Genomic DNA, 13,023 nt, shown 5'->3' with positions numbered 1-13,023 from the left:
CAGCGCGTATATAAAATATAGGATTACGATTGACGCGAATGTATAGTCCACGACACATCAAACAAACCGCGGTCTTTGAGTGCCGTAATGCGATAGTTTCTTTGACATGATAACGACCTCCTCATATGAACAGAATACATTATATTTTATCGGAGCTACCGACATCGACGAAACAGATACCTATCGGTATTTGATTGGTTGATTTTTCAGAATATGTATAGGTATGTACCTACGTACATACTACTATTAAATTATTTACTAGTTGATGTCGCAATTAAATCTGCATACCCTAATAGATATAACGGTCTAAGTTTATTATGTACATTACGAAAACTAAAAAAGGAAGTTCGTAACGAGTGGGTGGAGTTACATACCAAAATAGTACATTACGATACAAGTGCGTAAAAAAGGAAGTTCGAAACGAGTGGCGATAAATTAAAACACGACCGAAGGGAGTGTTTTAAATCGACACGAGTTACGAATTTCCTTTTCGCACGTGTGTCGTACGACGTTTTTCAGTACAGATGAGCCTCCGAAGTTTCGACCTGGCATATAATGAACCACTTCTCGTACTAGTGCGTAAAAAAAACACCATCTGTACTGAAAAATATGCGAAAAGGAAATTTGTAACTCGTGTCGATTTAAAACACTCCCTTCGGTCGTGTTTTAATTTAACGCCACTCGTTTCGAACTTCCTTTTTTACGCACTAGTATCGTAATATTTTTATATTAAAGGAAAAAATGGAAAAATTTACGCTTCCGGCGGGACTTGAACCCGCACCATTTTTGCAATCCGTGCAATGCTCTTACCAATTGAGCTACGGAAGCCACGCCGGACTTCGCAAATCTTTCCATGCCTTTCCTTTTGTACACACGTCTTGGGGTGACGTCTAGCGCCATCTACCGTCAGACTATTACATCTTGTAACGGCACTGGAGTTTCAAGTTATATTGAGAATTCACCAGTAACAATGTGCTAACCCATACTAAATTAATCCTCCATCCATCCATCATCCTCCATCCATTTTTTCCTTTAATATAAAAATGTTTAGAATCGTTAGCAGACGTTTCTGCTTAATAAAAATTAATTTAGTATGGGTTAGCACATTGTTACTGGTGAATTCTCAATATAACTTGAAACTCCAGTGCCGTTACAAGATGTAATAGTCTGACGGTAGATGGCGCTAGACGTCACCCCAAGACGTGTGTACAAAAGGAAAGGCATGGAAAGATTTGCGAAGTCCGGCGTGGCTTCCGTAGCTCAATTGGTAAGAGCATTGCACGGATTGCAAAAATGGTGCGGGTTCAAGTCCCGCCGGAAGCGTAAATTTTTCCATTTTTTCCTTTAATATAAAAATGTTTAGAATCGTTAGCAGACGTTTCTGCTTAATAAAAATGAATTTAGTATCGTAATGTACTATTTCAGTACAGATGTTGGTCGAAACTTCGGACGCTCATCTGTACCGTGTATCGTACGACGTTTTTCAGTACAGATGAGCATCCGAAGTTTCGAATTCCTTTTTTACGCACTTGTATCGTAATGTACTATTTTGCTGTGGTGGTCATATCGGTAGTGTTTTTAGTAGCGAAACGCTACTAAAAATGCGTATTATTTCTAATATATTTATGTTTAATGTAAACATATTGTAAATTAATAATTGCCGTATGAAAATTTAAATTAAAAACAAAATTGTGGGTACGTTAAAATTGTTGTACAAACGAATGTTTGGCATTCACATTTAAAAGTACGAGACAAACGGTCCCGCAGCGCTTACGGAGACTAAGCTATGATAAGAGGAACACAACTTTTAATTGGATTTTTTGTGGATTATATTAATTAAAAAGACAAAACTTGACAGAAGTAAAGCCACAAAATAAGGCTTAATTTAATGACTTTGCTTGTTATTCGTTCGTTTCTCGTAATTTGGGAAATGTGGTTCAGTGCGGGATAGTCCAGTAGTTCTTATCTAATAGATTTGTCTTTCAGTTATGTCCAGTACACGTTACTGTTGTGATTTTTATTAAATACTCGTACGGTCTAGGTACCTTATACTTACTGGTAATTTGCTCTAATATATCGTTAAATCATTTTGCCTATAGATAGAAAGAAGTGATTCTAGTATTAAAAACATTACGATCCGGCTTTGTATTGCATCGATTAAATATTATCCACTGTATTGGTAATGCAATAATAAAATGTGTTGTTTGCTTCAATAATTTAGTTCACATTAATGTTAAAGACGCATTATTTAAATTCAAAATTACCGGACGGCGCCAGCGCTACGCTAGCTCGCCCGCCTAAAGACAGCCGCCTCGCAGCATCAAAGACTCAACTTTGAGACCTTAACTCGAAAACTGCTTTAACTGCCGTACCTACAATTGAACAAGAAACATATATTTATTTTATGCTTTTGATAAGTTTATGATTTTAACTTCACATTTGTTTTATTTAAGGTTCTACAATTATTCACTGACATTAGGGAATACTAGATATTTTTGCTAATGTAATAAAAACATACCTATTTACGTCATTCACAACATCGAATACGAGTAAAATTTGAAATATGTACGTATTTGTGACTATTTATAGAATCGTATACCGAAGGCAGTCTATGTAAAGTAAAGCTTTAATCTTACAAAATCATAAATCCCGGACATAATGGGCGAGTTTGTCGCCGCGCGCCGGTGCGTGTCGCGACAATACGCAGCACAATACAGTTTATTGAGCACCCGCCGTCGATCCACTTGTTTGGCATTAAGCTCGTACTAAGCCGGTTTATTACGTTAATCGAAAACAGATGCAAGCTCTGTTGCCTCAGAGCGATTACCTCCGCCTATCAGGTACGGACGTGTAAACAATGCTGCTCGACTTTCCGCTGGGAAAAGCGGAAAACGAGACGTCAGAACCTAATTTACGACAAGCGGATTCTTAATTCTTAACCAAATATCAAGAAGGGGGAATTTTTAAAACTGCCGCATTAGCCGCGTCAGTCATCAGCAGAATGAATCATTACTTGAAGAGTGCGCCAGTGGCTCGTGTCAAAGAGCTTGTAGCTCAAAGGTCCTCGTACCTTGTCCCCGCCCCGCGAGCCCCGCGCCCCGGGCGCCGCGCCCGCAAGGAGGGGCTGATTGAAGGGCCACTCTAACATCGGCCACCCGCTCGTTCACTCGGTTTCAAGGGTCGAAGCTGGATTATAGGGCGCCAAAGCCTGTGCCTTCATCAGATATGTATTCAAACGCCGAAAATTGTAGTCTGTCTGTAATTTTACGCCATTCAATAGTCCCGACGATACGAACATTTTTATTTGAGAAAGTTTCTTGTTTTTTATTAGAATAAAAATTGATTGGAGTCGAAGTCGCCGGCGACATATGTGGGTCGGATGCCGCAAGTCTCATATGCCGTTTCCGTCGCCCCTCGCGGCTTGTTCGAACCTTAAGGCAAAGTTACCGTGTAAGTTATTATAAGAGAGGTGCGCCCAGGGAAATGAATGTCGAGTAGGTTCGCCCGTTGTCATTCATATTAGCTGCGACTGCTTAAATTTGTAATCACACTGCGCCAATTCACGGGCGTCAGGCGATACAATGTGTGATGGAAATGGGAAAAAGGAAAACGGGTTGATAAAAATAACTGCGTAGTAAAAAGTAGATAAAGCTTGATAAAACTGGGGTCGAACGAGAACATAGGAGAGTTCACTGTGAGACGCGGCGAGGTTTTCTTTTAGTTATGTTGTTGTTGATGTGTCCATTGGTATACTGAGAAAAAAAACAACCAGTTTTCATGTTCGTTCAACAAGTTTTTTGGTTAAAATAACGCCTACGTGCTCTTTGGTTCAAACAACAAGTTAGATTTTGTTAAGTGTAACTAGTACATTCTACAAGTTACTCGTCATTTGAATCAACAATATATTTGAATCAACCAGTCGATTTTATGAAAGCAACATGACACATATTGTTTTAAACATATGTTTGGCTGATTTAATCAAATATCTTTTAACAAGTTTGACCTCGTTGTTCGAACAAATTGGACTTGTATCATCAACATTGTGATTTATTCCGTTTACTAAAATACTTTTGTTTCAAACGGATAAACCCGCAACAAGTAGAACTTGTTAAATTCACAATGCAAATTTCTCTCAGTGTAACATGCATGTACAACATATACGTAATATAATCTATTACGTATCCATGACAGGAAAATATATCTACATTAACTTTTTTGTGGAACGATAATAACAGATGATGCCTCAGGACAATAGAGCTCATGATTTCTGACTTTATCAGATGGTGGCTTTAAAATCACGTCGCGCGTAGGGCGGCTGGGGCAGGGGCGCCTTAATAACACTCACGGCCCACGGCCGTCGTAACACAAAATGATTACACACATAAAGAACCTTATCTCTTTACACTCTGAACCGGCGTAAACCGGTTACAGTCAGTAACCGTTCCGCAACCGCTCGAATGTTTACGCGAGTTTTACGCGCCAATCTCGCCGCCGCCGACGCCCTCGCTAGAAATTGAAAACGGAATTATGATGAAATAAAAATGGCGCACAAAATGTCCCGGAACCAAGCACATGCTTAGAGAGACGATAGCGTCGGTATAGACAAGGTCAGAGGGCGATACTCGGAATTAACGCGACTCAATAAAATCTACATTTCTATTTCAACATATTCATCTGAGTGGTCCTGAGGATCCGTATTGTCCAAAGGATTGATTCAATCAAATGCAAATGTTATACATAGAACAAAATATATGATTTTGGATATTTTGGATGTCTGTAATATTGGGGCAGTCAACAATGCTTTGCCCAGGGTACAATATTAATGTTGTTCTTAGAACACACACTACACATTCTATTAGCTGTTTCTCACTCGCTTTAAAGTTAGTATATATACATAAATATTACATTTTATTATACGTACGTATAGCCATACCGATATCTTTCATCAAAAGTATACTAGTTATGTAAACACGATTAGAAGTACTTTATAATTAAGTTTTTGCATGCATTTGTATCAAAAAATAATAATTTTGTAACGTTTTGTACTAAAGTAACTTATGTTACACTAGCTTAAATTTATAACTTTGTGCATACTTGTACACATAAGTGTTAATTATAAACGGGGATTTACGTAAATATGCATGAGTGAGCATTCCAGCCAAGCTATGATGACATTTGCTAAAGGAAAAGTCGATTTGTGTGGGATTTACGCTTTTAATTTTGATATTTCAATCACTGTGGTGGGATATTTATACTAAGTTTTAGTCAGTTAAACAAATAAGTTTACAGTAATTAAAACCTACACCTCAATCTCGGACGTCAGTTAAAACTGCATCCATAAAACTGACGTCCGATTCGTACTGTTTTGATTGAATCAAATCGGGATCCAGTCCTGTTGACGATGTCCGGAGCAATCACGCTCGCACTCGTGCAGGCTTTGTCGCCGGACCGTCGCTAGTCAGTCCTCTGTACAAACACTCCCGCTCTGAAGGTTGCTCCACGTTCAATGATCGCGATTTCACGATAAGCTTACTTCACAATTCTAGTTGTCCTTATTCAATGACAGGAATGGTTTATATTTTATAGGTATATGGGTCAAAATTATTTTCATTGTCCTGTTTTTGACCTCTCTGTTGTATTATCGGCTTTAATACGGTTCGGTTTAATCAATAAAAAATCGAGTTCTATTCTATGAAATTTTATCTGAAGTTATTCTAATGAGAAAAATTGAATACGAAATTTACAAGATACCCCAAACAAACATCTAAACTCTGACGCATTCTCCTGCGGATAAAAAGCAAGATAACGAAAATAATTCTGACCTATTTAAGGACTGATTCGTAACGAATTTGTCAAATTCAGAGTGCTTTTTCTTGGAAAATTTCTAGCTTACTTTATATATACATTCCATCATTCAAATTGCCAGAATCACAAAATTATTATGTTAAATCATGTTTAAAAGCAATCCTCAACTAACTAGATAGATAAAAATTAAACTGATCGCTGAAAATAATTCGGCGACAAACTGCTGTCAAAAACTTGATTCCTGTTGACGAAACTTGCATTTAAATCATTTTCAACACTACCTGTTAACCAACATTATACCATATTTGAAAGGCAATTTGTTTACGATTCCTGTGAAACAATGTTAATGTAGACGAGTCTCCGAATATCTACTTTACCAGGAATTCAGTCGATGCGGTATCAGTTATCAGGCATTGGTTACTTATCGATAGAAAAATCTACAACAAAAACTGCTGAAAGAAGCTGTTCTCAGATTTTATTTAATAAAACGATATTTCAACTTTATCCTGACAATAGCTGGATATCATCCACCACAGTTATGAAGCCAGCAGCTTGCTAAAGCCAATGCTCTTGAAATCGGGTGAAAAACTTGATTTAACGAAGTCCCACAGTATTCACCTGTTAACCGGTGTAGGATGGAGTGTCTAAGAAATTCATTCATTTAAATGACACCAACGATAAACAACCAAAATATTTAAAAAAGATAGTCCTTGATACGACTAAAACTTAGAATGTGTCAAAAAACACTGTCGGATGTATGACGGACGGCATACAACAAAACTTACAACATGAGCAAGGAGAAACGGAGAATGATGAATTTACTAATAAATAATAATTTTTAACACATTATAGAAAAACAAACGTTGATTAGGCCGGCTTCGGTACCTTTAACACAGTTTCGAATTTGTCAAATTCGTTACGAAGTCCTTACATGTCACATAAGTCAGGTTTGCAGTTGGGAGCTAAAGAAGTGCCTATCCGTAAAAATAGAAACAAAATTATTATAAAAAGTGTATTCTCTTAGTGGCATTCGGTGTCTAACAAATTTTATGAAATTATGGTAAGCCCGGGTGTAAAAAACCTTGTATATTATACCCAAAAATAACAAGAACAAATTGTAAAAACGGAGCAACATTGAGTCTGTGATTTTGTGGAGTGTTGAGATTACAATGACCTTGCATAATAAGACGGCGCCGGGCCGGCTCGCGGTTCGCGGTGGAAATAACACGGAACGTACGCCCACCGCAACCCGGCCGAGCCCACAAACAGGCTTATTCTTCTACGGAGATGTATATGAGAACTAAATTCTCATACGGCTCAGGCGCTGGCAACTGGTGTTAAATATTAATAATTGAGTATAGCAACAATTCAGTTTTTAGTAAAAGTTGCTCATAAATTTTCTTGCTAAGGCGGACTCCATCCCCCATGAATCGTAGCAATATGCCTCTTTTAAAATAATTTAGCCGAAAGAAGGTAATTTTGATCTATTGTGGCGTGTAAGCCTCATCCTTACCTTTTCTTAGTTGTTACTGCCTAAAAATAATTCAAGACATTGTTGAACCAAAAGGTCCTGCCATTTAAACAAGGTCAACTTGACTAATTTAAAATTGTCACTGAAGGTATTTTTCATGTCGTCGCCAATTGCATTATAATAATATGAGGCATGGATGCATTTAAGTGATAAAACAATATAAATTTTCGTTTAGAAAAAAGGCTAGATTGAAAAATAAACCTGCTACGAACGCCTGAAACCACAAGAGCATGACGCAAGCGGTTTGCTAACTCAACTATTTGATGTATTGATTCGGCTGTATTTTATGAAACTGTAAATGGTATTGCGCTTGGCTGGCACTTATTGTTAAATAAATTTGGTTAAAGTGCTTTTTTCAGGCGATTTCTTTACGCCATTCCTCCATGGCTAAACGTACAATATCAGTTTAACCATAGATATACTCCGTATACCTAAGACAAATACAAAAACGGGCCTCGGAAACACAAAAAAAATTCCGTATATATTGTTCAGGTTGCGCCATACCTTTGGCTGATGCTAATATCATGACACCAAGTACCGGAGTCAAACTCGAAACTAAAGCTCAAATGTTTTAATTCTACCTACCTCTTACTACTACCATTATTATACAATATCTTCTATGGTGACTACACATTTTACTTTGACAATAATCCTCTTTACATGCTCGATTCTCCTTGGTTTAACGATTGTACGTGTTTTGGTGGCAGCGGCTTTATAACACGAAGCAGAGAATTTTCAACCGCCTTAATAGAGTGTTCCGGTCTGCGAGCGAGCTCATAATCGCTTTAAGAACGGAATCATTAACGCTGAATATAATATTACCACTATTTATCAGCGGTTACCAATTAAGCTCAGAACAAAATGCTCTCAGAATACTGGTTTCTACTTAGATGAATTAGGTTATTCCTTGTGTTCGAAAAACAACGGAGCCGTTTTAAATTTACGGAACGCAAATTTTCGACAGTGGGGCATTGAAAGCTGTTATTGTTTTATGATGACAATGAAAAACTGGATTCAAAAGCACGCATCCCTTATATGTTACATATGTACGATAGCCTCTGATGTTGACTCTTATTTATTTATTAGTAAAAACATGTTTACATGACATTACAGTAAAACCAATGCGTCACGAAACTTAGATAACACTTTTTTAATAAGCCGAATTAACCGGGATCTCGACTCTATTTGTTCTTGGGCAGCTTCTTTTGGCCTTATGGTTAATGCGAAGAAGTCGCAAGCGATTTTGATTGGGAGTCCTCATTTCATCTCCAAGTTGTCTGAAGTGACAGTGCCTGAAATCTTCTTCGATGGAACACTCATTCCTTTCTCTTCTACCGTCAGAAACTTAGGCTTGTCTTTGATCAGACTCTCTCTTGGGCACCCCATGTGACTGAAATTAGCAGGCGACTCTTTGCCTCTCTTCACTCGCTTCGGCGTCTCCAAAGCTTCCTTCCGTTCCGTACAAAGGTTGTCCTTGCGCAGTCGCTTTTGATTCCACTTCTGGATTATGCGGATATCGCATTTTTGGACCTCACCGAGGAGCTACTTGACAAGCTCGAACGTTTGCAGAATGTGTGCATCAGATACATTTTTAATTTAAGAAAATTTGACCACATCTCTCATTTCCGTGCCCAGCTCGAGTGGCTGCCCATCCGTCGCCGTAGAGACATGCACGTGGTTTCTCTCCTGTATAATGTTTTATTTTCTCCTTCTTCCCCTCCCTATCTTTCAGAACGATTTAAATCCTTGGCTGACGGTTGCGGGCACCGGCTCCGTTCCAGTGTGAATCTCACTTTGAGTATCCCACCCCACAAACATAGGTCCTATAATAAATCGATTACAATCTACGCAGTTAAATTGTGGAACTCCTTGCCTTTATCTCTTCGACAGTATCAGTCGGTCGCGTCGCTGAAGGCTAATCTAAAGGCTCCAGTACACAATGGCCTGTGATGGGCCACGCTTTGCAATGCACAATTGTAGGCCACGATCACTTGGTGTTCACACAGTGGCGCATGTCTCATTGCTGGCTGGCAAACCACTTGCGATGGACATAGAAGTAATTACGGCTGCGGCTATTTATTTATAAACTGTTTACAAGTATTACAGGCTCATTGATATAAATCAATAAACTTTAAAAGTTTCTTCATTGCTCCACGGTACTGATATTTTGGGCGATCAAAAATTCTAGTTCTAGCAACAAAAAAGTGCACTATCCCGGTCAGGCGGTCGGTGACAAATTAAACAATGGCCGATTGTGTGAACACCACAGGCCACGCTACGCCACTATTCCTTTGAAGTGTGCCCAAAAAACCGACAACTCCCCGATTGCGCACCACGATTGACAATTGTCCGCCATCATACACCATTACCCCCTGTAAATCAAAAATCAAAAAATCAAAATAATTTATTCAGCAAATAGGCCACAGGGGCACTTTTACACGTCACATGTACATATTTAGAAAATATTTAAAATTGAATTGAAATTACAATTGATACTATTATACAGGGTGAGGCCTGTAACAAAAGCAAAAAATCAAACTGTAGGCTACACTCCTTAAACTGACCAACATTTGTTCAGTGACTTTTAAAAATTATGAAGTCTTTAAATTTTTAATTTTTCATACAAAATAAATATTAGCTTCAATGTACGCCATTATTGTTGTCATTGACGTTGTCTGTCACCCTTTAGACTTAACGGAATTCGCAATACATTACCTCTTTCGTATACTAATTCTAAGTTTTAACTAAAGTTAACTCTATACAATTAATTAGAGATGTAGAAGGTCTCTAAATGTCGAATTACAACCAAGAACTACACTAAATATAAAAAGTACAAATACAAATGTACACAATGCATGGCGATGGCCTGTAGTGGGCCAGCATGGGCCATTGTGTACTGGAGCCTTAAAAAAGCTTTGGCTCTCTGATGAAAACTAAGGTATTGGATGTATGCGGTTTTGTAGTTGTCGTTTTTATTATGTAAATATATATTTAATTTATATATTATATATGTATATATTTATATTATTTGCTATTTGTATAGTTGTATATTATGTATTTATTCGTATATATTGCATGTTAGTGTAAGTTATAATTTATTATTACCTAGAATCCGTTTCCTGCGCCGTTTGTACTGTATGCTTACCATCTCCAATTCTCCCTCAATTGCTCAAAGGTTAACTGGAAGAGATCCCTTAAAGGGATAAGTTCACCTTTGTACTTGTAATAATCTCTATTTTCCTGTGTGTTGTATTATTTTCTGGTACAATAAAGTGTTTTACTACTACTACGCAAGTTCGCTCGTGTATGGAATACTCCTGCCACTTGTGGGACGGCTCTGCCAAATACCAGTTGGCAGCCTTGGACTCAATAGAACGTCGAGCTCGAAGACTCATTGGCGACGTTCCGGCAGGCAAGGCAGGATTACAAAGCCTCGAGTATCGCCGTCGAGTTGCGTCCTTGTCAGTCTTCTACCGGATACATTCTGGAGAGTGTGCACAGGAACTGCATGACCTGGTTCCTCCTTCCCCGTTCCATCACCGGACAACCAGGCGCGGGGAGCGGTTTCACCCTTACGTTGTCGACCTACCTTTCATTCGCACGAAGAGGTTTGCCTCTTCTTTCCTAATGCGAACTGCTAAGGAATGGAACATGCTCCCCTCATCTGTATTCCCGGGCGAATACAATCTGGGTGAATTCAAGTCAAGAGTGAATAGGCTGTTACTGAACCAGTGAGCTACAACCTCGGCCTTGTCGTCACTTTCCATCAGGTGAGACTAAGGTCAATCACTGGCCAGTTTATAATAAAAAAAAAAAAAAAAAAAAAAAAAAAAAAACTACTACATAACAAAAAAGAGAGAAAATAAAGATAACAATAATAAAAATAAAATTAAACAATTGATTTGGGCGATGACGTCACAGCGTGGCTCCGTTGCGTCGTTTGCCCCGGTATGAGATTTGGCAGGTTGCCCCGGAACCGCCGAAAAACCACACCTTTCTGCCAGAAGTCTGCGCTCGCGATGGTGTCCTGTAGCGGCCGCGGCACACGCACAACGAACGAGCTGAAGTGCACGTAGTGACGCGACTGCAGCTGTTGCACCCTCAGCGTGTAGCCAGTCTTCCGGCAAACGTAGTCTACCACCTCGTCGGCCACGGCGGAGTAATGCAGGCGAGACACGTAGAGCGCCCTACTCGGTGTGGCAATCCGTAGACCAGAATTCACCGGTTCCGCAGAGCCACACACAGTCTTACGAGCCGCTCTGCGCGCCTTGCTCTTCTTTTCCACCAATGTGAACCCCTCTTCATCCACATTGGTGCGAGAAATATTTTCCTTGGCAGGTGCCCGTACTTCACATCCCTTTGTAGTTGTTGGTGCATTGACCCGGCTAGTTGCAGTAGACTGGCCGGCGGTGACTCTTATCTTATCCAGGAACTCTAATAAGCATCACATTTTTTTTAACCCCAGCACAATAAGCTAGTAAATAAATATTCAACTGCCGCAAATTGTACGAGTATTGGATCCGCACTCCGCTTTAAATAAGCCGCTATTTGCTTTATCGCAAATTACGGAACAATTAAAAATGGTACATTTTTGCCGGTAAACATTTACGTCCAATTTGTAGTGGAGTTGCATTTCCAGCGCCGACTCAGCTGCCGCCGGTAATTAACAACGAATCCTTGTTGAAATAAAGGAGACTGCCCTTATTGAAATAAAGGAGTCTATCCTTATAAAGGAGACTGAATTAACCAAACGGCGCCGTCAATGATTTACGCTTTTTCGTACGACTGGACAAATTGAGTGAAAATGCCAATTAGAATGCACTTTTCTTACTAATGCAGTTAATCAGCTAAGAAATACTAATTGGAAGATAGAGAAAATGGATAATTAAGAATCAGAGAGATAAGGGTAGGTACATTTTTACAGTAGGTAAAAAGTTTGAAGTTTGAAGGAGTTATTTTTTTGATTCCATGATTTACTCACGAAAAAAAGCCGGTGATCAATAAAAAAAAATTACATTCTGTATTTCTGCAAATGATAACAAATCAGATACCACTCATGGTAGGTAGAATATAGTACGCCTAACTATTCAAAATGATTACTCATAATGAAACTGAAACAACATTTACAAAAAAAATACCCACAAAAATTTTCAAACACAACTTTAAGTACCTACCTATGTCGCGATAATAGCAGAAACTTAAAAATAAAATTCAGTAAACTCATTGTCCAATACAGGGTTTAGATGAAACAAGACTGCTATTTTGTTCACGATTCCTGTAAGTTCGTAATTCACAAGGACTTATTTCCAGGAAACGGTACAGCCGGCCTAGCCGAAGTGCCGCTAGGTAGCGGTTGAAACGCAGTCTGGCTCTGTCATGCCATTATAGATATTAAAAAAAACGTGAACAAATAATTTGCACATTTTCGGGTACTTACAACATTTGTTGGGTAACCAATCAAATACAAAACCAAGTGGATCTGCCATTAAGCGATCTCTTTTTAACCTCCTTATTTGGACGTCAACTGTTTTCATTTACCTTAAGTTCGTTTTCACATTATCCGTCCGATATTGGATAGTTCGGAAGGATTTCTATGGAACAAATCCAAGATGGCGCCTCTAATGTATGGGATATCGGTCCTACATCCGATATCGGATTGGATAATGTGAAAACGCCCTAAATTGGAT

The 13,023-nt window shown here is 38.8% G+C and overlaps 1 protein-coding gene and 1 non-coding gene across 2 annotated transcripts in view; one reads left to right on the top strand and one right to left on the bottom strand.

Annotated features, from left to right (window-relative positions):
• The window catches only part of LOC125230353 (matrix metalloproteinase-2-like), a gene marked incomplete at its 5' end in the record, with an annotated part of 154,238 nt that overhangs the window by 116,176 nt on the left and 25,039 nt on the right, over positions 1 to 13,023 (bottom strand). The window lies entirely within an intron of this gene.
• Positions 1,250 to 1,323, top strand: Trnas-gga. Its single transcript has one exon. It is a non-coding gene; the product is annotated as a tRNA-Ser (tRNA).

Source organism: Leguminivora glycinivorella, chromosome 10 (genome assembly GCF_023078275.1).
Source record: "Leguminivora glycinivorella isolate SPB_JAAS2020 chromosome 10, LegGlyc_1.1, whole genome shotgun sequence".
NCBI classification, from domain to species: domain Eukaryota; kingdom Metazoa; phylum Arthropoda; class Insecta; order Lepidoptera; family Tortricidae; genus Leguminivora; species Leguminivora glycinivorella.
The sequence above is the reverse complement of the archived record's forward strand: the minus strand, read 5'-3'. Positions and strand labels throughout refer to the sequence as shown.